Here is a 22,824-nt window from a genome sequence, read left to right as displayed (position 1 = left end):
GATTAAACCCTCACGATGTTCTCACCGGCTCTCCTCTGTCTCTCAGATAAACACCCCTCTTTTAATGTTGCCCTCATTTCACAGGTCTGATTCAGCTCTGCTAATAGAAGGGCTGCTTTACGCTGCCATTCTGAGAGAAGGGTGCTTAGCACCAGCATGGACAGTGCCTGCTCTCCAGAGCACCCCAGGGTGACAGGAAATCATGTTCACCGTTGCCACGGAATCGGAGGGATTCAGTGTACTCGCAGTGTTGCTGCCAGAGTTACCGGTGAACTTTCATGTTCTTGGCCCTGGGCGCCCAGCCTCCTTGATAGCTTCTAGCCAAGCGAGATCTCCGTCCATCCTCAACAACCTGCCTGCTCCACCAGCCCGGGCATTTAGACTCTTCTCCACGGAGCACAGGGCTATCTTGTGTTTCTTTTTGTAGACAACCGGTATTAGCCATCTTTGGGGCTTACTGTTGGTAGTCTTGTCACTCAAATTCAGCAACAGGCATGAAGGCTCCTTTGATTATATTTCAGTTCCTTAACAGAACTGTTCTGTTACCTCATCTGACTGCTAAAAACCCATAGAGGTTCTTGTTAAAGGTAATTCTGTTGCAATTACTGTCAAATATTGAATTAAAAGTGGTTAGCTCATTAACAGCTCCCCCCAACAATCGATTAAAAACGTTTTATTATTATTTTTTTACTGTGAAGATGGTTAGCATTTACTTATGAAGTCCCTTCTCCTCTTTGGAATGTAATTATAGTGGCTGAGAATACTCACTTTTCACTTGGCCTCTGAACTCCTGGAATGTGGAAGGGGGCACGCAGTGGGAACAGGTGGATGTGGCCCGGAGCCACCTCTGAGGTAGAGGCCCAGTCTTGCAGGGAGCCAGCTGAAGGTGTGGGGTGCAGGACCAAAGGCAGGCCTGTCTCCAGCCTCCGAGGGGGTTTATCAGGATGTTAGAGGGTGGGCTTCCTGGTGTGGTGGGCAGAGCTGAGATCTGGGGAACACAAGAACAGCTGACACTTGAAAATACAAGGCAGGGGGACAGTGGCGCTGAGCAGTGCATCAGCTTAGAGCAGGGCAGTAGCCACTGGGCTGGACTTCAGGTGGAAAATGGCCAGATTACAGCAGGACCCTACCTCGGAAGGAGAAGGAACAGTAAGCTAGGCAGGCGACTTCGAAAGTAATCATAAATAGCAGTAAAAATACGCTCTCTTTCCCCTAATCCATTTTCACCATAGCATCAGGAGTGAATCTTTTAAAAATACAAAGCACATCACACCACTGTGCTGCCTAAACTTTTCAGTGGCTTCCTAAGCCAGTGTTCTTAATCTCACAGTGTGCAAAGGCATCGTCCAGGGATCTTGCTAAAATGCGGATTCTGGATGGGTAGTCTGGGGCGGCGCCTGAGTTTCTGCATTTCCAACGAGCGCCAGGTGATGCCAGGACCACACTTGGAGGAGCAAGAACTTGAAGCACAATCAGAATTGTCCCACCTCCCTTCACCCCGTTCTCTCCCTTGGATGTCCATGTTTCAGCCACTCTCCTCTCTTTGCCGCCTCCTAGTGCTTGTGGTTTCTGTTCCCTGTGCTTGGCCTGCCATGCGTCCCGCTCTTCTGGCTTCTTGTCTGATCGCAGCATGAGTGTCCCCTCCCCAGAGTGGCTCCCCCTGACCACCCTATCCAAAGCAGTGCCCTTGTTCCTGATCATTCTCTGTCAGAGTCACTGTTTCTTCCATCATTGGGAGCCCTCACTCAATCTATAAACATTTATTTATTTGCTCTGTTACTGTATGTGTTCCCAATTCGGTATAAACTCACAGGGAGACAGGACCCATTATTGATATGTTTTCCACTGTATCATTTATTAAGTTCAACCTATGTACTAGACACTACGCTAAATGCTTTATATTTATCTCATTTATTGCCAGCATCAGTACTATACGTTAGGTCTTTTTAATCACTAGTTTTTGGACAAAATAATTGACACCCCTTAAAAGCAGCAGAGACTTCATTCAAACATTTGAGCCTCACGGAGGCCTGGAGAAGGGGTTATAGCATGTGCTGCTTCTGACTGGCTGCCTTTCACCTGCGGGTGGAGATGCGTAAACTGTACACCTGTACCATCTCCATGTGGTCCTCATGGGTGCGCTGCTTCGAAAGGGACAACAATTCCATTATTGATCCTTCCTTGCGTAGCCGAGCTAGTCTGATGCCAGAGACGACTGCTAAATACTGCAGCAGAGCGAAAAGATAGTCAATAAAGCAAGTAACTAGACTTTATCAACATTGCCTACTGCTGCCTGCTGCTAGGTACTGTGCTCCGGCCCCAGGCCCGCCGGCTTGAAAAATAAGATCAGTCAAAGTGACTCAGGAGAGAGTTCTGTTCCCAGGGCAAAGGTGTAGCTTACCGTGGATGGGCATGTGCTCCTCTGAACCACCTGTACCATCAGTAACCAGGGGCAGGAATGCTCTGGCAGTTCCTGTGTTCTCCTTTCTGTAAATAGAAATTCCGGCAGGAGTGCATCTTGACAGTGTTTGGCACCTGGGGTCTGTAGATAGCTTTTCCGCGCAAGACAGAGCATTTGTAGCCCTTGCTCTAGTGGGAAGGACATTTCAGGGTTGAGAATTTGAGTATTCCATTTCCGTTGCCCTGGATGACCCTGGAAGGGGGCAGATGGGGTCCCTTACATAATTCTGTGTACAAGTAAGCATTTCATTTCTTATTGTGGAGGGAGGAAAAGAGGAGTGGGAGATGTGGGGCTCTGATCCTAAAGCGCCTTCAAAGACCGGCTTAGCTGCTGACCCTCCTCGAAGGCAGGAGTGCACAGGGGCCTTCCGTGTGCTTGTTATTTTTGATGGATTGCAGTCTAGCTGCAGGGCAGGAAGCTCAAACCCCCGGGGTCGCATCATTGTAGCTGGCGAAGACGTGGAGGCTTGAAACGGTTTGTTGTAGCCAGACCAGTGAGAGTTGCCGGTACTGTCTTCAGGATCCCCTACTCTTCCTTCTTCCGCTCCCCCCAGATGTAAAGAATCACGCCAAATTGCACTCTGCTCCCACACCCTTCCACACATACACTCGCGCTGAATATGAAAATTGGTCTCTAATTGTTGGATATAAGCTTGACTAGCTTTGAATTAACAGCTAAAGCTGTATTCATTAATCTGAGCAGGGAAGAGCAGGCAGACTGTCACAACACGGCTCCGTTCAGTAGTCATGCAGAGCAGGTGAGGGAATGGAAGGCACTTTCAAAGTGTGGCAGCGATCTCCATCAGCCCCATCAACCGGTGATGAAGAGGGGAAGGCAGCCAGCCACAATATCGCCAGGAGATGGATGGCATACCTCAAAGTCCACTGTCCCAGGGGCATCCCGGCAATGATCGATGGTTATCCACAGCAATTAAACTTCAGAGCTTTTAAATGTCATTCTAGAATGGAATGCCATCTCATAAAGGTGTTGTTTAACATTTATCAAACATGTGGACCGGGTGGGGTTGGGGGCTGTGGAGTAACTCTTTGGGGAAATGGGAACGAATGTTACAGCTTTTGAAGTGAGACAACCATGAGAATGGTTTTGATACTATTCTAATGTGTTGTCTTCAGCATTGAAATAAACTGGAGCAGAACCTCTTTTGGACACTGGGAGATGGTTTATAATGTTGGGATTTAGTGGGGGTGTGGAGGAAAGAATGGACGACAATGGGTCAGGAGAAGCAGTTGTCAGCCGTTGCTTTTTCACTTGTGATGGTGCGTCTTGGATAAATGACTACTCGCCTGTGTAAATGGGGGAGGTTCTCCACCTCCAGTGTGTTAGAAACACCCAGGGAGCTTTTAAAAATATCAGTGATTGGGATTTACCTAAATCCATTAGTCTGGGGTAGGATGGATTACATATGTATTTGTGAAATCTCCCCAGGTGATAACAGGTACAGTCAAGCTTGAAAACCACTGGATTAGATCAAGTTTTTTCAGCCCTGCATTTCTATGATTTTTCTGTCTTATGGGGATATTCTCAAAGTAGATGGCACTTGCTAATTAAAAAAAACAAACTTTCCATTGGAAGAGCATACCGTGTTAAGCGACTGTGAGATGGTAGATAATGTTTTTTTCAGTCACCAGTTTGTATTTATTTATTCATTTATTCATAGATTGAATAACTCTCGGCAATTATCAAATTCAAGGTTGGAAATATAAGGGTGCTTGCACGTGGAGCGGTGGGCAGAATGAGGAGGTGTGGAGGTGTGTCGTATGGATACCAGCCTCTATCAAAGGCGGTTGGAGAGAATTCTCGGAGTATCAGAAAAAAAAGTTATTGACACTCCGTCCTCCATTTTGGCCTTCTCTTCTGTTTATTTCTCTCTTCTGTTTCTAGCTAGGGCTTGGCACGATATCACTGGATGCTTTTAAATGTCTTCTCCCGTTTCCTTGCTCCCTCTTCCCTTCCAGCATTCAAGCAGATAGCTGGCTTTGTAATTCTCGCCTCAAGGGAGGGATAGAGGGGGACAAAGTTCCTACAAGGGTTATTCTCCAAAAGGTTCCTTTTAGGAGATTGTTTTAGTAGAGGCAATGCCCTCCAGAGTATGGATGCCTCAAGGTGGAATGAAGAGGAAGGAAGGTGAAGGGAGAGCAGAGACCTCAGTGTGCCTGCGAGTTGGGGAGGGACCTGGCTTTGTTTGTGGGAGGAGCACTGTGGAGGCAGAGCCACGGAACAAGAGGATATGAAACCTAAGGGGAAAACGAGTATGTTGACTTTCTCAATGGAGACCCCCCCCAAAATGGAAAAGCCCAGTGAAGGGAGGGCTCTGTCTGACAGGACATGCCCCAGACAGCTCATCAGCTATTCCCATGTCCACAGACAACAGAAAGAATGAGCAGGGCTGGAGGGGCCACCCTGAAGGACAGGGTTGTCTCTGTGGCATAGCTGATGGCAGAGCACTGAGATGGATGATGGATAGCCATTGGGTGCTTGTAAAGATGAGTGACGCGGGACCAGATAGGCCACCCCTTTGTCTTGACACCATGTAAGCTCCAAGGAACAAACGAAACTGGAATGATGTGGTGGAATAGGGTACTCGAATATAAATTGAGTTGCCTTTAAAAATCTTTGGAGGTGTAAACCTTTACAGTGTCTCTTTTTGATAGAAGTAAGGGATAAAAATGAATCCTGGCGGCACTGGAGGAGATAATGCTAAGTGAAATAAGTCAAGCAGAGAAAGACAATTATATGGTTTCTCTCATCTATGAACATAAGAACTAGGACGATCGGTAGGAGAAGAAAGGGATAAAGAGAGGGGGGTAATCAGAAGGGGGAATGAAGCATGAGAGACTATGGACTCTGAGAAACAAACTGAGGTCCTCAGAGGGGAGGGAGGTGGGGGAATGGGATAGACTGGTGATGGGTGGTAAGGAGGGCACGTATTGCATGGTGCACTGGGTGCTCTACGCAACTAATGAATCATCGAGCTTTACATAAAAAACCAGGGATGTACTGTATGGTGACTAACATAATATAATAAAAAATATTATTATAAAAAAATCAATCAGGTAGTATCGTTTGACAAATAAATACAGCCGTGTGTGATTGGCACGACAGTCAAGATTGTGTGGAATATTAAAATGGCTTCCCATTTAGAGTAAGTCCTCACTCTGGTCAGAGAATTCTCTTGCTTTAAATGAAAGGCAAATAGGTAGAGAAGTGGATCTGTAAGAGATAATTCCATTTGCAAAAGAAGAAGTCTAATCTATTTTCATGCCAGAGTGTAAAGGACTTTTCTCTTTATTCATCACTTCATTAATCTCATTTCAAAAGGGAAGGCCAGGGCTGAAAACAGGTGATTTCACATTTCAAACAAACTCCTTAGGCATAATGAGTGAGCAAAGCATTCAACTGTTAGACTTTGTTGCTTTTCTACCAGCTGGAGACACGTACAAGGAAGGTCATGCTATTTAATCTTACATAGAGATAGATGTATATAGTTGGGGTTGGAGAAAGAGTTATTTTGAAAAATGGCAAATTACAGGTCTGTGACGCCCTGACGAACAGGGCAGTTTGGAAGAACGTGAGAAGTCCAGTGGAATCCTTTTCCATCTTGTTTCAGTCTACAGAATGACCGGATGAAAAATACCGTGCTAAACCATGAGAAATAGCTGAAGTCATACATACCAAACACCATTCTGCAGCGAAACGGAGGGGTTTGGAACGACTGGAAATACTTCCACCCCAGGAATTTCCAGGACATCTGGTAAGTCAACAACATTATCACAAACATTATGGCCAACAATGTGAGTTCTTGCAACAATGTATTCATTTCCCAAATGTTCCAGCTGAGAAAGCCACACAGAACATTCCCACCATCTAGCAGATGGCTAATGGGGAAGCCAGTATTTTCTGTGGAAAGCAAAGTTTCTTCTTCTAACATTAGACAATTTCAGCAGAGAGAACAAATAAGCATTTGTTTTTGTATTCTATTCTCTCGCACTCATAAAGAGAATGCATTATAGACTATTAATTTTAAAAGTGCATAAGAAAATGAGTTTTTCCTTGAGATTATAGAACTAAGACACTTTTCGATCCAGAAATGTTTGGTGGTGGGGACAAAGGCTACTGCTGCTTCATCTAGCATGAGATGCAGGGGTTAGGGAAAACTTTAAACATTATTTATTATTATTACTGACTGTTGGGCAAAAACAAAAAAACCCCAAACAATACAAAAAAGCCCCCACAAAACCTTAAATTATGTGGGTAAAAATGAATTTGTGCCTACCCACCCCAGATTTACAAGTGATTTGTAGGACGTGGAGATTATGAATGAGATTTTGCTTTCATAGAAAATGAAACGAAATGAGCAAGGTATGGTTGCCAAGTTTGTTTTAGGAAAGAGTGGGAGCAGGTGGCAGACAAAAGATAAAATGTGTTATTTAATAACACTGAATTACTCCGTCTAGTTTCACAGACTATATTTGCTGTGCCTGGAAAGTGGGTCGATTTGCCTTAAAATGCTTTACCTTCACTTATTATTGTCAAGCGTTCAAGTAAATGTATACGTAACACATATAACAAATGTAACACTGTAAAAAGTGGGAGCTCATTATAAATAGTCGGTTTCACTTGCTTTTTTGTCTTTGTTTTCTGAGCTGTTTGGAGGACTAAAATGAAATTTCTATCCAATTTTGAGTGTTTTTGTGTCCCTCCTGTCTGACTAGAACCCTTTTATTTTTAAATTAATTTTGATCCTGCCATGCAAAAATACTGGCATATCAGATTGCACCTATTTTTATAACAGGCTCGTTAACTCTTTCAATAAAGATTAAAGTTACTATGTGCCTACCCCGCAGGAGGAATGTGCAATGCTCTGCTGGAGCTATAAGAAACTTACATAGAAGCTAATGGTGCAGACATGCTAACTTTTAGCACCTTATCAATCATATCTGCCTCCTTCCTCTAAAGACTTGGGTGTCTTAGCTGAAACACTCATTTGGTGGTTGCTAAGAGTCTGGCTTTCTAAAGCCTGTACAAACTGGAGTCTAAGATGTTGTCCAGGGTTGGCTAAAAGATGGAGATATGTTCTTCCTGGAGTAGAGTTTGATTCAAGAAGCAAGAGAGCCAAAACCTTGTAAACAGCTCCTTACTCAGTGTGGTAGGTGACTAACGCCCCCGCCTTTGTCAAAGGTGCCCACGCCCCATTCCCCATAACCTACGAGTGTGGCATGGCAAAAGGACTTTGATGATGTGACCAAGGATCTTGAGATGCCAAGATGATCCTAGGTCGTCTGGGTGAGCTCAGTGCAATTACAAGGACCCTCAGCAAAGGAAAGCGTAAGGGTCAGAATCAGCAAAGATGTGACAGTGGAAGCAGAGATTGGAGAGAAGTGCTCTGAAGATGAAAGAAGGGACCGCGAACAAGGCAGGCAGGCGCCCTCCGGAAGCTAGAGAAAACAAGGATACGGATCCTTGCTGGGAATCTCCAGAAAGGAGCAGAGCAGCCCTGCTTGATTTTAACTTGATTTTAGCCCAGGGTGACCCGTGTTTTGTTTCTCACAACAGAACTGCACGATAATAAGTTTGCATTGTTATAAATAACGAAGTGTGTGGTGATCATTTCTTATAGCAGCAAAAGAAAACGAAAACGGCCAGAAATTCATAAATAATTGCTATAATTTTTTTTTTTTGGAAGAAAGGAAGATGTAATTCTAAGTATAAAAAATCTGTGGCGTAGCAAGGACTGGTCATCTTCCTTCACTCTGGCAGAGTCCTTCCTGCACAGACCAGTGTCAGCTTTTACACATGAGGAAGCAAGGGGCAAGGGCAAAAATGTGTAAAGATGCTTTTCCTCCCACTCTCTGCTGCCACTTTACTTTTGCTCTGATTGTTATCCCTTCTAAATAAATGGGTAACCTATAGGAAATAGGCATGTATGGTCTCCTCTTGACAAGTTTGTAGACACCCCTGAAATGATGCAAAAATAATCCTGGCAGAGACTCAGTTGAGCAGTAATGGGTCATCACTTCTGATTTTCACGTGATCTATGTCAAAAATACTCTCCTGGAGGACTGGAGGTGACGATGACTCAGACCAGATCATCCTGAAGTTCTTTGATTTCTTTGAGCTCAGTGATGTTTATCTCTTTACAAAAATTTAAGAAGTTGCTCCCTGATATTGGATAGCTTAGTGGATAGATGTCAGAGAAAACAGAAACTGGGAAAAACAAAAACACTTAGCTTGTAAAAAGGATGAATCCTCAGAAAACACAGAATCCCCTGGCCCTGGATAATTTCCGCGCCTGTGCGTGCGCGTGCTTGTGTAATAAGCAGGAACAAGAACCCTAGTCTTAGATCTGGGTCCTGTGTCCAGGACTGAATGTTGTTCCTACCTCTGATTCACTTTTATTTTGTAGGGCAAGATGTCAATAGATGGGTTTTTTTCTGAGTATAAGCCTCCCGAGTCCCTAAGCCTGGAGTCACTTCTTCTGAATGATGCCAGAGGAGCCTACCATGTTCCCTTGGATTTCTCCCATAGATCTTAGTCATCTGAATTATTGCTCTCATCAGATTGTATTATTGTTGTTCATCTGTTTTCTGCCCAACAGACCATGAGCTCCTTGGGATGAGGCATGGGGTCTCACCCACCTTTCTGTTTCTGGTACCTGGTGTAGTGCCTTGCCTGAGTGAGCACTTCATACATGTTGCTTTTCATTGTTGAAAGGGGAAAATCCCTTTCTCCCTCTGGAATCATTCAACTTTGTCATCAATCTTGATGACAGGCTTGAATCATAAAGCCATACCGATTCCCCTCTTTACGTTTCCATTCACTGAAATAGTCATTGTCTCATTCATGCGCTCATTCTCCACTGTTGTACCTCCTTTTGCAATGCTGAGATTTTCACTAAAATCGGATTTTTAGCTGCTCACGCCTGAATGATTGCAGGCAGAGCATTCCAACTGCACGTAAAACCTGTGACAGAAGAAACTCTTCGTATCATCTCCTTGGCTTACAGTGATTATTTCTAGGTACAAGTCCATGGACCCCGTCACAGGGTAGCTGGGCCATAATTACTCAGGAAATTTATGGCAAAACAGGGATCATCTCTCAAGGTTCTAAATGAACATAGAACATCCTTACTTTTAAGAGCTCTCCAAGTGTTGTGGGTTGACTTGTGTCCCCCTAACTTCATATAATGGTGTCCTGTTCTCCAGAAGCTCAGAATATGACTGTATTTGGAAATGGTCCTTGCAGATGTAATACTTGAATTTAGATGAGGCCATACTGGAGTGGGATGTGCGCCCATCCAATTTCCTGGTGTCCTTATAAAAAGGGGGGATTGGGCCTGCATACAGGGAGAACACCATGTGAAGATAAAGAAATTGGGGTGATGCTTCTACAAGTCAAGGGAGGCCAGAGATTGCCAGTAGCCACCAGAAGCTGGGGGGGGGGGCTTGGCTGTGTGGCACACATTTTCCTCACAGAAGGAACCAGCCTGCTGAGAACTCGATTGCGAATGTCTAGCCTCCAGAACCGTGAGACGATAAATTTGTGTAAAGTCATCTGGTGTGCGGCACTTGGTTACAGCAGCCCCAAGAAAATAATATGCCAGATAATTCTTGTATGTGGCCATAGTTTTTGAACTGGACCCTTATCGCTCCCCTATATTAAAACTGGCAAGAGCTTAAACAGTGATTATAAGGATTAAATGAATTAATATTTGTAAAAATGGCTTAAGCAAGACTTGGCACATAGTAAGTAACTACGTGCATAGTAGTTTAGAAAATCCTTGTAACCGAAAGCACCAGTATTACTGCATGTGTGTACCATGAGATGATTTTGGATGGCATGAGTATGAAAGCAGATTCTTAATAATAATAAAACTGACATATCGAGTCTGTAATTTCTCAAATTTAGGTTGAGTAGTTCCGTGTAACCAGTGTAACCCATCTTGGGAAGACCCTGCATCTTCGAGATCTATGCATGCTCACGAGTCTTCCAACCCTAAGTCAGTGGAGCTTGTGGGATATATCGTTTGGATAAAGGGGGAGTCCCTGTGATGTGGGTCACCGGGATGGAGTCTTGTTAACTGAGTCTCCTTAGGTGTCAGGGCCTTTCCAGAGAGAACATGTCATCCGCTTTTATCAACACACAGCACAGGGAAGATGCAACCCAATCGAATGCAGTTGACATACAAAGGCCAGTGGAATTAATATGAACAGATACCAACGATGGGTATTTACTATATTCCAGACAGCCTTTTAAATGGCTTACCTGTATTCTTTCATTTCATTCTCATGACAACCCATGAAATTGGTTGTAAATTACCCTGTTTTTACCAAGGTGAGAACTGAGACTCAGAGGAAGGAGGGAACACACGGCAGAAAACACAAGTGGTCAGTGACAAAGCTCGGATGGAAGCCCAGCCATCCGAACACAGTGCCTCCCCTCCTAGCCGCTGTGTTTTATTGCCTTTTAAAAAATGTGTGTTTAGGATGCCTGGGTGGCTCCGTTGGTTAAGCATCTGACTTTGGCTCAAGTGGTGATCCCAGGTCCTGGGATCGAGCCCCAAGTCAGGCTTGGGGAGTCTGCTTCTCCTTCTCCCTCTGCCTGCCGCTCCCCGTGCTTGTGCTGTCTATCTCTCTCTGTCAAATAAATAAATAAAATCTTGTAAAAAGGAAAGCATACGCACACATATATACAATTTAAAGAATATCTGCAAAGCAGGTACTTGTATAAGCACTGGTCCCATCAACAAACAACATTGCCAGTGCTCTAGAAGCTTCTCGGGGAGCCTTCTATGACCATGATTGTCTTTTGATAACACCTCATTACCTAGAGATAACACTTTCTGATCATTGTGATGACTATTTTCATGCTCTTTTATAATTTATCAAGGCTTTTAACCCTATGCTGTTAGTATTCTACTTGTCTCGCTCTTTTGTAATGCTATTATCATCAATGCTTATAATCCTACACTACTTTTTTTTTTTACAGTACCATTCAAAGCCTTCCGCATAGAAGCTCTGTTTTCATTTCCTGTTGTTTTCCTACTTGAACCTCTCCTGTATCTTGTGATGGATTTATATGCCCCCTAATATATTATATACATTGTTTCTTCCTTTACATTCACTGTAGCAAATCCCTTCCTCCAAGCCTCCTGTCCCCAAATTCGCCCTTTTTTTATGGCCCAGCTGCCTGGGGCACCCCTTCTGATGGGTTTATTCCATAGGGATTCTTTCTCCCCTGAACTGCTCTGTTCCTTGTATCTACTCCACCCGTTTTATACTTTCCTTGCAGTTCTGTGTTTTGCTGTGCTTTATTAATATAAAGCGTTCAAGTGTTTGTTACTATCAGTAATGCTTTATTCATCATTCATTTATTCATCCAGTACCTCTCTGGTAAGCATACTGTGTGGCAGACGTAGGGCCTGTGTACACAGCAGAAAATAAGATATACCAAGTTTCTGCCCTCGTGGAGCTTACTTCCTGGAGTGGAAAGGCAAATAAAAAACAAGAAAACAAGTAAATAAGATAATTTTGGTAAATAAGAGATCATAGTGAGAAGCCTTGAAAGAAATGAAACATAGGTGGGATGATGGGGACAGGGGGATCCTTGGAGCTGGGATGTTTTCTATCATCTGGTAGAAAGCGTTGAGTCAGAGAGCCAACTCAAAGGCTCTGAGGCAGAAACCAGCCGGGCCTGGAGGAGAAGAGGCATGAGCAGGAGGACAAGAGGGGTTAGAAGTGAACATGGGTGAATCATGTGGAGTCATTTAGTTTTGAATGGTAAGTAGTAATGGTAACCGGTAACTAGTTTTAAATTTTTCTAGATGCAATGGGATAGCACTGCACAGTTGAAAGAATGGAAGGGAGATATTTGTCCTTGCTTATGAGCTCTTACTTCATGTTGTCTTTTTGCTTTTTATATACATGTTGTTTTCCCCTCTAACTAGAGCGTTCAATCTTTGTAGTTCCTTGGAAATTGTTACCATCGATACTGTTAGTCATGTTACAAAGCCCGTGTGGATGCCCTTTCAGGGCTGTAATTATCCTAACACTTTCAGTTTTTAGCTATGTCAAACTTTTCAGAGAGTGCTGAGTATATTCAAACACCCATCAACTCCGTAAAGTTTCAGCTGGACAACCGAAGTACCTTTGCGTGCTGATTACACTGTCAACAAACACGACCCACCGTGCAGGCAACGCAGGAGGTGCCAAGATAGTTGTAAGCTGTTCAGGACCTAACGTGTGCCCTTTGATGATGAGGGCTCACTTGATGAGGCTGAATTCCAACTGACCTTTTGCGCATTTCTCAAAGCAAGACATACAGAGCGAGGGAGAGGAGCTGTGCTTTCTGATAAACCTGGCAGACACAGCCATTGCCTTTCGACTTAAATTTCCCAGGGACTCCATGCATTTCGTCTCCATACGGCATGTGCTGTTGCTTCTGAGAATTTTAAACAAGCAGAGCAACTGTCAAGAAGTGAAAATGAACCCTCACCAAATTTATCCACTTATACGAAACTGAGATGTGAATGCATAAGGTGTGGGGGGGTGAGCCGTTAATAATAAAGAGCTGAGAGCACGTGTCTGGCACTGGACATCGCTCGTGATTGATACTTGGATCGCTCTTTACTATTTAAAGAAGCAAAAATGCACTTCAGAATTGGAAAGAAAGTTCTGTAATTCTGTGAAATGAGACTGGCCAGGAGCAAGGCATATGGCTGTTGGCCTCAGGCAGGTTTCTCAGGACTGAGAGAAGAGGCTGCTTTGCTAGCAAGTTGAGATTAGTTATTAGACGGTGGCCCCAAGGCACCGCTGCCCCAGAGGGAAGCACTGATGTTCTGATCACACTCCATTACTCCTCAGTGTTGCTAATGAGCCAGATTTCCAAAAGGGATTGCTCCCTGTAAATACAAGTACTTTTATATGCATCAAAATGACTTGAAATTGTACTTAAAATGGATCATATTTCAGTGGCTCAGCTGTCCAAGTGGCTGGTCACTTGATCCTCATACGAGGGATGCAGTGACTCATTACTCCAAGGATAGCCTGAAAAACATGGGTCGGAGATGCTTTAAAACAACTACACTTAAAAGTGTTGCCCAGAGATGTACTTTCAGGAGGAAATAGTAGAGTTCCAATGGCCTGGCACGTAACTCTTCAATTTTAAGATCAAGAAGTACTTACTGAACTTCTGCCGTTTTCCAGGCACTGTGCTAGATGCTAGGGATACCATGGTGAACAAGACAGAAAGGGTCCCTGCCTTCGTGGGACAGACTTCCTCATGCAGAGACAAAAGCATACAAGCACACACATACGATAAACACATACATAAATAGATGATTGGAAAGTTGTGTTTAAGGCCCGTAGAGGAAAGAGAAAAGAGGCGAGGTTATAAAGTTGGCAAATGATAAAAAAAACAAACAAAAAACAAACAAAAAAACCCCCCATAATGTTTGGCCTGATTAAGATAATAAGAAAAGGTCTCTGTAAAGGGGTGACTGTGTTGAGATCTAAAACAAAAGAAGGACTTAGTCTTAAAAATACTGGAAGGGGGCAGGTGAGAGTCCTCCAAGCAAGGTTAACAGATGTGTTCCGAGAACTGAAATGTACCAGAGTATGCAGAGTGTGTAGTAGGAGAGAAGGAAAGAACTATGCGTGATGGACAGAGGGTCTGAGCAGGCAGAGACATTTTAGCCATGGGAAGAAGTTTGAATTTACCTTAAATGCAGTGCAAAGCCATTGAAAGTCTTTTAAGTAGGGGGAAGTATGCTCAGACTTGTATTTTGCAAAGCACGACTATTTTTCTCAGAATTTCCTAATATGCCTGGCGTATTGATATAACTTGGGGAGTCTTGACAAAACCATACTGTTTTTTTTTTTAAAGATTTATTTATGTATTTTAGAGTGCGCATGACTTGCGGGGGGGCAGAGGAAGAGGGAGAGAGACTCTCAAGCAGACTCCCCACTGGGCAGTGAGCCAGACTTGGGGCTCCATCTCACAATCCTGACATCATGACCTGAGCTGAAACCAAGAGCTGGAAGCTTAACCAACTGAGACACTCAGGTACCCCAAAACCATACTGTTCTAAGTTTGCAAATTTCATATAGTTCTTCCTTTCGTATTATTCATTTTTACACAATTTTTGAGTGTCTGTGATATGCTACATCGTTAACCATGGATGCACAGGGAAGATAGACATTCATTATTTAGGGTGGAAGACCATACAAGAATGGGAAATCCTCACCCATGTGATGCATACTCCCCCAGCCTGCAGTTCAGAGATTCTAGGAGTATGAAGGGAAGCAAGTCCTTGAACCTGGAGAGCTGTCCTTGGGGAGGTTGCTCTACTCCCCATCTCTCCCTACCCCCTGCCCCACCCCAGGATTCTGTCAGCATATTTTAATATTTCGGTGCTTTGGATGCATGGCTACATAAGCCCATATAATAACACAGCAGTTACGATGTATTTTCCTTTCTGTGTGTGTGGTTAATGGCAGGGTAGGTTCAGAGTAACAAAAATCGGATGATTGCATGAAGGCCAGCCCTAGCTTTGTAGCTTGATCAGGCTATGAGAGTCTTTGTAACAAAGCAGTGCTTAACTTCACCAATGATGTTTAGAAATATTATTGCAGAAGTGGTATCATCATAGGTAGTCGTAGATACAGCAAATCAAAACCGTCCACATTAAAAATACTGAATTACGTAGCACTGAAGAGTGAAACTACTCTTAATTTTAAAAGGGAACCAAGAAGGAACACAGGTCTTAAGGGAATTTTTGGTGTTATTTCTGATGACTTAAAATCTCTTTCTGTTACGTCAACTAGAAACAGCTTTCTAAAAAGCTAATGGATGGGCTTCCTGCTATCATAGAGCAAAACATATGTGGCTAGAGCATAAAGACTTATTTTCACCTTTATTCTTATCTTGGTAAAACAGCCCACTGACTGTATCAGCCCCCGTCTGGCTGAGGTTTAGTGCTGCTGTAGTCGGCATTAAAGCCAGAGAAAGAGAGAGGGGCACCAGATACTCCAGCCGTCACAGGCATAAGCCATTATCTTCACCCTGTGAAAAATTGCCTGATTTCCTCTCTTGATAAAACTAGACATGAGTTTAAAAACATTACTTAGAAACATAAACCTCAAATACGCAAGTTCTTACTTCTCTTCCTTTATCACTCACCAGAGCCTTTGAGAATTGGGGCGGGGGGGGGGGGAGGTAACTACTTGTAATGAAATGCACTTAAAGAGGGGAAAATGTAAGGTTTCATTTTTTGACGCACAGCTGATAGAACCATTATCTCTGGAGGGCTTATTCAGTCAAGAGCCAGAGAGGGTGAAGCAAGCAGAGAGTAAGAGGTGTGAAAAGGCTTTCATTGAGGCATCAGAGCGAACCCTGCCAGCCAGGTTCTCTGTTGGCTCCCCTTGGCTCTGGCCCCATTAGGACACGCACCAGCCCTGTTGGGGCACGCACTTCTGTAGGGACCACACGGCATTCTCTCTGCCGATGGGACCATTCTCGGAGTGTCCCCTAAGCTTGGTCTGAATACTTTGGCAGAGCATTGATGCTGTTTGCTCTCTGTCCCCCAGCCACCTTCCCGGTGCTGTTCCCTTATCCCTTCCTTTTCATCCACCCACTGCTGTATCATCCCAAACTCTCCATTGTTCTGCACAGCCTCTTGTACTTGTCTCTTCCGGTGCCTTCGTTCCTGAGGTTCTTATCACACTTTCAGATTTCATCTTTTTTCATTAAATCTCTGTAACTCTATTCTGATCATTACTGCCTATTTTCTATCTCCCTCCCCTGGTTTTGCATTTTGCTTCCATGCCCCATTTTAGCATTTTCACATTCCTCTCTTATTCTACTTGCGTTTCTGTCTTCTCTTCCCTTCAGTCTGTGAGTTTTTTGAGAACTATGAGTCATGTCATCACTGCATCTCCAAAACGTGTACATCCAAAGGATATTTATTAAGCACATTCTAATTGCATTGTTCTAGGGCCAGGGAGACAAATAGAACAAAAGAACAAAATGCACGTAGTCCCTGTTCTCATGGAATTTGTTGGGAGAATGACAATAAACAGGAAACAGGCAAAATAATTACAAATTGTGATTCAAGTTATGAAGCAAACAGGATAGTGGGATAGAAGAGTCTCTGAGGAAGGGAGATACTTCATTAGTTGGGTCTAAGAGCAAGCTCCCTTGTAGTGGTGACCTGAAGCCTGAAAAATTGCCATTCTGGGGAGTGGGAGTGGGCAGGCCAAGTAGGACATTCTGGAGAGTAGGATCGACAAAATCCTGAGGCGGGAAAGGCTTGGCATAGTCTAGGAATGGTCTGAAGTCATTTTGTGGTGAGAGGGAAGGAGGTAGGAGATGGAACTGGCAGGTGGGCTGGAGCCACATCACTCAGGACGAGGAGTTTGGGTCCTGTTCTAATGCAGTAGGAAGCCACTGGAGGGTTTTAAGCAGGAATGTGATATTTTTTGATACATATTTTTCAAAGCTAATATAGATAATTATTGAATTCAGCTGTCTAAGACCAGGGCTTATTTTGTCTAAATTAATATTGTTGGTTTTTGTTTTTTTTCACTGGAAGCATTTGTAAGAACTCCACGTGTGAGACTAGAAAACCATTAAAAAGAATACTAATTCATATTTTTCATGTTCATTGTCTTGGCCATGTAGTTTTAATTGTCTCATTTCTACTAATCTATGAAAAAGGTTTTGCTAAACATACTTCTAGTATAAATAGAACATTGAGGAATGGGGTGGTATGTGTTTATGTGAATATGGTACCCTTTTAATTGAATTCGGAGAGCAAATATTTAAAAATCAGCACAATAACTTGTCCTTATAATTAAAATCTCTTCCCTTCATGTTATTTCTATCTGAATCTATGATTGCCCTTCATAAATGTGAGAAATCCTCTTATTGTTCTAATCAAGAATCCACACATTTTGGAGAGTGATTGATTTAACTTTTAACAGACATCTTTGTGGTAGGGGAATCTTGGCAGGTCTTCCTTCCAGGTGGAATGAATAAGTGAAGCGGAATGGGGATTCCATAGAGCAGTTATGAAGAGGGGACAAGAAATGTGATGGTAATGGCAACTTTTAGACCCAAGTGGTAGGGAGGCTGAAGAACAGGCCTTATGTTCAGAGAGATTCAACTCTACTGCTCCTATAAAACTTCCCTGGTAATAATTCAACTTGGAATAATGCAGCAAGATTTTATTGGTAGCCACCTATTTGTAGCTGAAAAGACTGGAAATAGTTTCACACGATGAAACCCAGCTCTAAGGCAAACTGACATAAACCAAATGTTCCTGATAGATCCGCCTACTCTTCATAAACAGAATGGGGCTTGCAACCGTGGGAGGCTGGTCCATCTCTAATTTTATTCTCTTATTGGTGCTCATCCTCCCTAGATTGGAAGTGGAGTATGTTTCAATTAACTTAAACATTTGACTACTCCAGAATGGGTTTCTAGGTTCCAGGTCCACTGGGAGAAAGCAAACTGTTTCATTTAACCACTGTGATGGATAGTATCCTTGATCATGCAGTTTCTAACAGTTTTGAGAATAGTTTTTGGAATGATAATAGTTGTCAGAGGTGAAACTATTATATATATATTAATAGCCTTCAAGTTTTTTATGAAGTAATCCAGTAAAATTGACTTCTACCCAATCCCCACTATCCTCACTATTGGCAACATTTCATCTGTGGGTTGTTGTTGAGACATTTTTACTGTTTACCAGATGGGGCAAGATTTTACATAACTTAAAACATCTGCTCTCGTTTCAGTCCAATATGATCATCTATTTATATTTTTGAATTATATTATTCATTTCCTTTTAAATGATCATGAAACTGTTTTCAGAAGGATAAGTTTACATGGTATTTGCCAAAGACATTTAACTTTTTTTTTTTAAATCTGATATTAGGATAAGCCATATTGTGAGCTGTGAATGTAGTAAAATATTTAGATGTAGCTTCACTTTGGAAATATTTGATTTCATAATTAACTGTTGTTAACGTCACCTCTACTTTCCTCCCTGTGTACACCTGCATATAGTCATGTCCATATAAATATGAAATATAGAAAGCTATTTTTATTGTGCCAAGGGTCTGACATAAAATAAAAGTTTTCAGAAGATACTGTGGGAATAATAGTGACCCTGAAAGAATGGAAGAAGGAAAAGATATGCAAAAAAAAAAAAAAAATGGAAATGGAATTATTTACTGGGACTTTGAACTGGCTAATAATGAAATTACTATTGTACAATATAAAAATAACTTTTTATATATAATAGTGAAAATTGGATGTAGATGTTACTATTGTTCCCCCATTTTATAGACAAGGAAACTAAAGCTTAAGGACATTTAGCCACTTACCCAGGGTCACAGAAGTGAGGCCACTGGGGCTCAGACCAGTCCCTATTGAATCCTTGGAAAGCCCAGCTAACAGCACATACATCCATAATTCTGAGAGATGAGATGACAGCTCCCTTTTTGCTTATTATTGGTTTATAGGACCTGTTGCTCTCATAGGCTTAGATATCACCTTGGGGGGGTCACAGCGCATTTGCTGGGATAGTGAGTTGAATTGTGTCCCCCCCCCCCAAAAAAAAAAGATACGGCAGGCAGGTTCTGTCCCCCATTACCTGTGAATGTGACCTTATTTGGAAATAGAGTCTTTTCATATGTAATTCAGTTAAGGATTTCCAGATGAAATCATCCTGGACTTAGGTTCGGCCCTAAATCCAATGACAAGTGTCCCTATAAGAGGGAGAAAAAGAAGACATGGAGACACGGAGTCCAGGTAAAGATGGAGGCAAAGATTCAAGTTACTCAGCTACAAGGCAAGGAAATTGCCAACCACTACCAGAAATCAGGAGAGAAACAGAGAGTGGATTCTCTCCCAGAGCTTCCAGGAGGTAGCAGCCATGCCAACACCTTGATTTTTTGCTTCTCTGCTCCGGAACTACAAAACAATGAATTTCCGTTGCTTTAAGCCACTGAGTTTGTGTTGATTTTTTTCATGACAGCCCTAGACAACTAAATAGCTGGTTCTCTTCTATAGTCTGTATAAAGAATAATATTAAAATATCATAATTTTGGCTACTTTTTTTTTTTTTTTTTTGCTATAGAAAGCAAGATAAAAATGGCAAGGTGACTAGAAATGCCAGTAGAAAAAGCGTTAGGGGATGGCAGTTCTAGGATATCCACTGGCTAATTATGTAGCTGTGAAAGAGTCACTTAACTTCTCAGAGCCTCATCTATAAATTGGTGCAGTAGGGCCGCCCACCATCTTGAAATTGGATGATTCCTGCTCTCACCTTGAGGCCGGCTAGCTTGGCACTACCGTTCCTCCAGGAGCGGAACATGGCTTGGCAGAACCAAGGCACCTGTGTGCAGATCCTACCTCTATCGTTTGGTTGCCAACCTCAACTTCTTTTCTATACAATAATGGTCATTATATTTACTTTAGAGGGTTATGGGGGGATTAAATGGGAAAATGTATATAAAACATATTTTTGGTGCATAGTAGGTTGTCAACATTAATTTCTCTTCCATCATTAAACTGTAGCTTTTATTTCAAATACCTCAGGCCCAGTTTATCATCATGTTGACTCAGTCCTGAAGGCCTTTCTAGTGATTGACAAGCAGGTGTCTTAATCTTTTTAAAAAAATTTCCATTATTATTTTTTTTTTTTTTTCAGTTTTCATTCTTGGCTCTGTCTTCTGTGTATCACCTATGGACAAGGACATGTATGTTGAATACTTCCTAGTTTGTTTTGAAAGAATAGGTTGAAAATAAAATTTTTTTTCTTTCAAACTATGCTCTCATCACACCCCCCATAAACCTACACCCCGAGAATTTAAAAATCTCTGAAATAATACTCTAACTGGGACTCACTGGAAATGGTGCTCTGTCATTGTCTGACAAATACAAATGATTGACATTTCTAACTGATTTTGGAGGAGGGCTTTTTAAATGAGACAGTCTTCAGTATATAACTTAAAAGCACCTAGAGCCACCACTTGCATAAATTCAGGCCTACGTAAGAGTGATGCTGTGTAACAAAGCAGGGAGTCAGAATGATAATGCATAGTATACCCTTAAAAGCCTAGATGAACTGGAGCACCTGGGTGACTCAGTTGGTTAAGCATTTGACCTTTGATTTCAGCTCAGTTCATGATCTTAGGGTCCTGGGATCAAGCCCCACGGCGGGCTCTGCGCTCAGCAGGCAATCTGCTTGAGGATTTTTCCCCCTCTGCCCCTCTCCCAGCTCATTCTCTCTCTTTCTCTAAAGTAAATAAATAAATCTTTAAAAAAAAAAAAAAAGCCTGGATGAGCTATGAAATTTAATCCCGGTTGGCCTTTTCCGGTTAAAAGAAAGAAATTGCAGAAACCCCTGAATTTTGAAATATCAAATATTTGTTACATTTTTCAGACTAGGACGGGATAGTCAGATGCACGGTCCTGAGCAGCACTTATTAAAACCCTAATTTCTCTCCTTTCTGTTTTTATCACATACTAGAAGCTGCTCTCCAGCTCCCAGATTACTTCAGCTCCCCAACCCAGCATCCTACCCACCTCTCTCTGGCTCCCCCACCATTCCTTTACAATACACATTGACCTGTCCTCGTCTGGCTACGTAAGCTCCATCCTGTTTGTAAGCAGGGAGGAGGGACAGGGTTGGCCTGGGCAATGCCAGGAGGATTCTCTTTCTTTCCTTTTTCTTTCCCTTTTCCTTTCTCTTAATTTTTTAAAATTTAAATTTAATTTAGTTAACATATAGTGTATTAATAGTTTCAGGGATAGAATTTAGTGATTCATCCGTTGCATATAACACCCAGTGCTCATCACAAGTGCCTTCCCTAATGCCCATCACACATTTACCCCTTCCTCCCACCGACCTCCCCTCCAGCATCCTTCAGTTCGTTTCCTATAGTTAAGAGTCTCTTACGGTTTGCCGCCCTCTCTGATTACATCTTGTTTTATTTTTCCCTCCCTTCCTATGCTCCTCTGTTTTGTCTCTTAAGTTCCATATATGAGTGAAATCATATGGTATTTGTCTTTCTCTGACTGATTTTGCTTAGCATCGTACCCTCCACTTCCATCCATGTCATTGCAAATGGCAAGATGTCATTCTTTCTGATGGCTGAGTAATATTCCATTGTATATATCTATACCACATCTTCTTTATCCATTCATCTGTCGATGGACATCTGGGGTCTTTCTGTAGTTAGGCTACTGTGGACATTGCTGCTATGAACATTGGGGTGCAGGTGCCCCTTTGGATCACTACATTTCTGTCTTCGGGGTAAATACCTAGTAGTGCAGTTGCTGGGTCATAGGGTAGCTCTATTTTTAACTTTTTGAAGAACCTCCATACTGTTTTCCAGGGTGGCTGCACCAGCTCAAGTTCCCACCAGCAGTGGAAGAGAATTGCCCTTTCTCCGCAGAGGGTTCTCTTTCTTGAGCTGGGGAAAATGCTATGAACTTAATGTAAAAAGTAATTTTTAGACCTGTCACAACAAGTTTATAATTATAAACTTTTCACTTAAATGTACTTCAGATATATTATCAGATTTCCTCTTTAAAATATTTTATGACATTCTCATAATACATTACTATTATTAGGAGGCTAGCTGACTTGGCTGAGTTAAGTGTAGAGGCAAAACTTGAATCTGGGTCTTTCAACTCCTAGTCTTGTGTCTCTCATCTGTCTATCTGTCTATGTATCTCCCTATCTATCTTACCATCTACTTATCTGTATTTCTTTATCCCTCCATCTAGTCTCATTGCTTTACTGTAACCATACTCAAATGGCTGCATGTAACTCGTGTTTAAGTAGAATGTGGGAGGCAATGGTCATAAATGGTTGGCATCCTCCCAACCACAAAGTGCTGTGTGGTGCGTGCCAGTCCTCATGGTCAGCCACCACCGAAGCTGCCGGCACATTCTAATGGGTCATAACAACTGAAGGTACACTATCAGAACGGAGGACCAAAAGGGGAGAGATATAGGCAATGAGACAATTTTATGGGGTGGATATGCTGTAAAATTTTACTATCACTTATTCCTAATTCCACCTTTCCTGAGTAATGTGATCAAAATGTAATGCAATAAAAATAAAATGAAATAATTAGTTTCCAAGTCCATAAGTGGAAATCAAAAGTCAGTGGAAAGGCAGCTTTTCCAAGTTGAAAGCCATTCAAACTATGAATAAATTGTATCAGATTATTGCTATTAATTAACCAATCTATTCAAAAAACTTTTGAGGTAGAAATAGCAGAGATCTAAGATTAGAAAGCCTTCTTGAAAGGCCAGCAGGACCTGAT

General features: G+C 42.4%; 1 long non-coding RNA gene across 1 annotated transcript in view; it reads left to right on the top strand.

Moving 5' to 3' along the window:
- The window catches only part of LOC123801035 (uncharacterized), a 519,085-nt gene that overhangs the window by 355,374 nt on the left and 140,887 nt on the right, over positions 1–22,824 (top strand). The window contains exon 11 of the long non-coding RNA XR_015725942.1: positions 6,090–6,233. This is a non-coding gene — a long non-coding RNA (uncharacterized LOC123801035). The remainder of the gene's footprint in view (positions 1–6,089; positions 6,234–22,824) is intronic.

Source organism: Ursus americanus, chromosome 10 (assembly GCF_024610735.1).
Source record: "Ursus americanus isolate L20-20 chromosome 10, mUrsAme1.1.p, whole genome shotgun sequence".
Taxonomy (NCBI): Eukaryota; Metazoa; Chordata; class Mammalia; order Carnivora; family Ursidae; genus Ursus; species Ursus americanus.
Note: the sequence above shows the minus strand (reverse complement) of the source record. Positions and strands in the feature narration are given on the sequence as shown.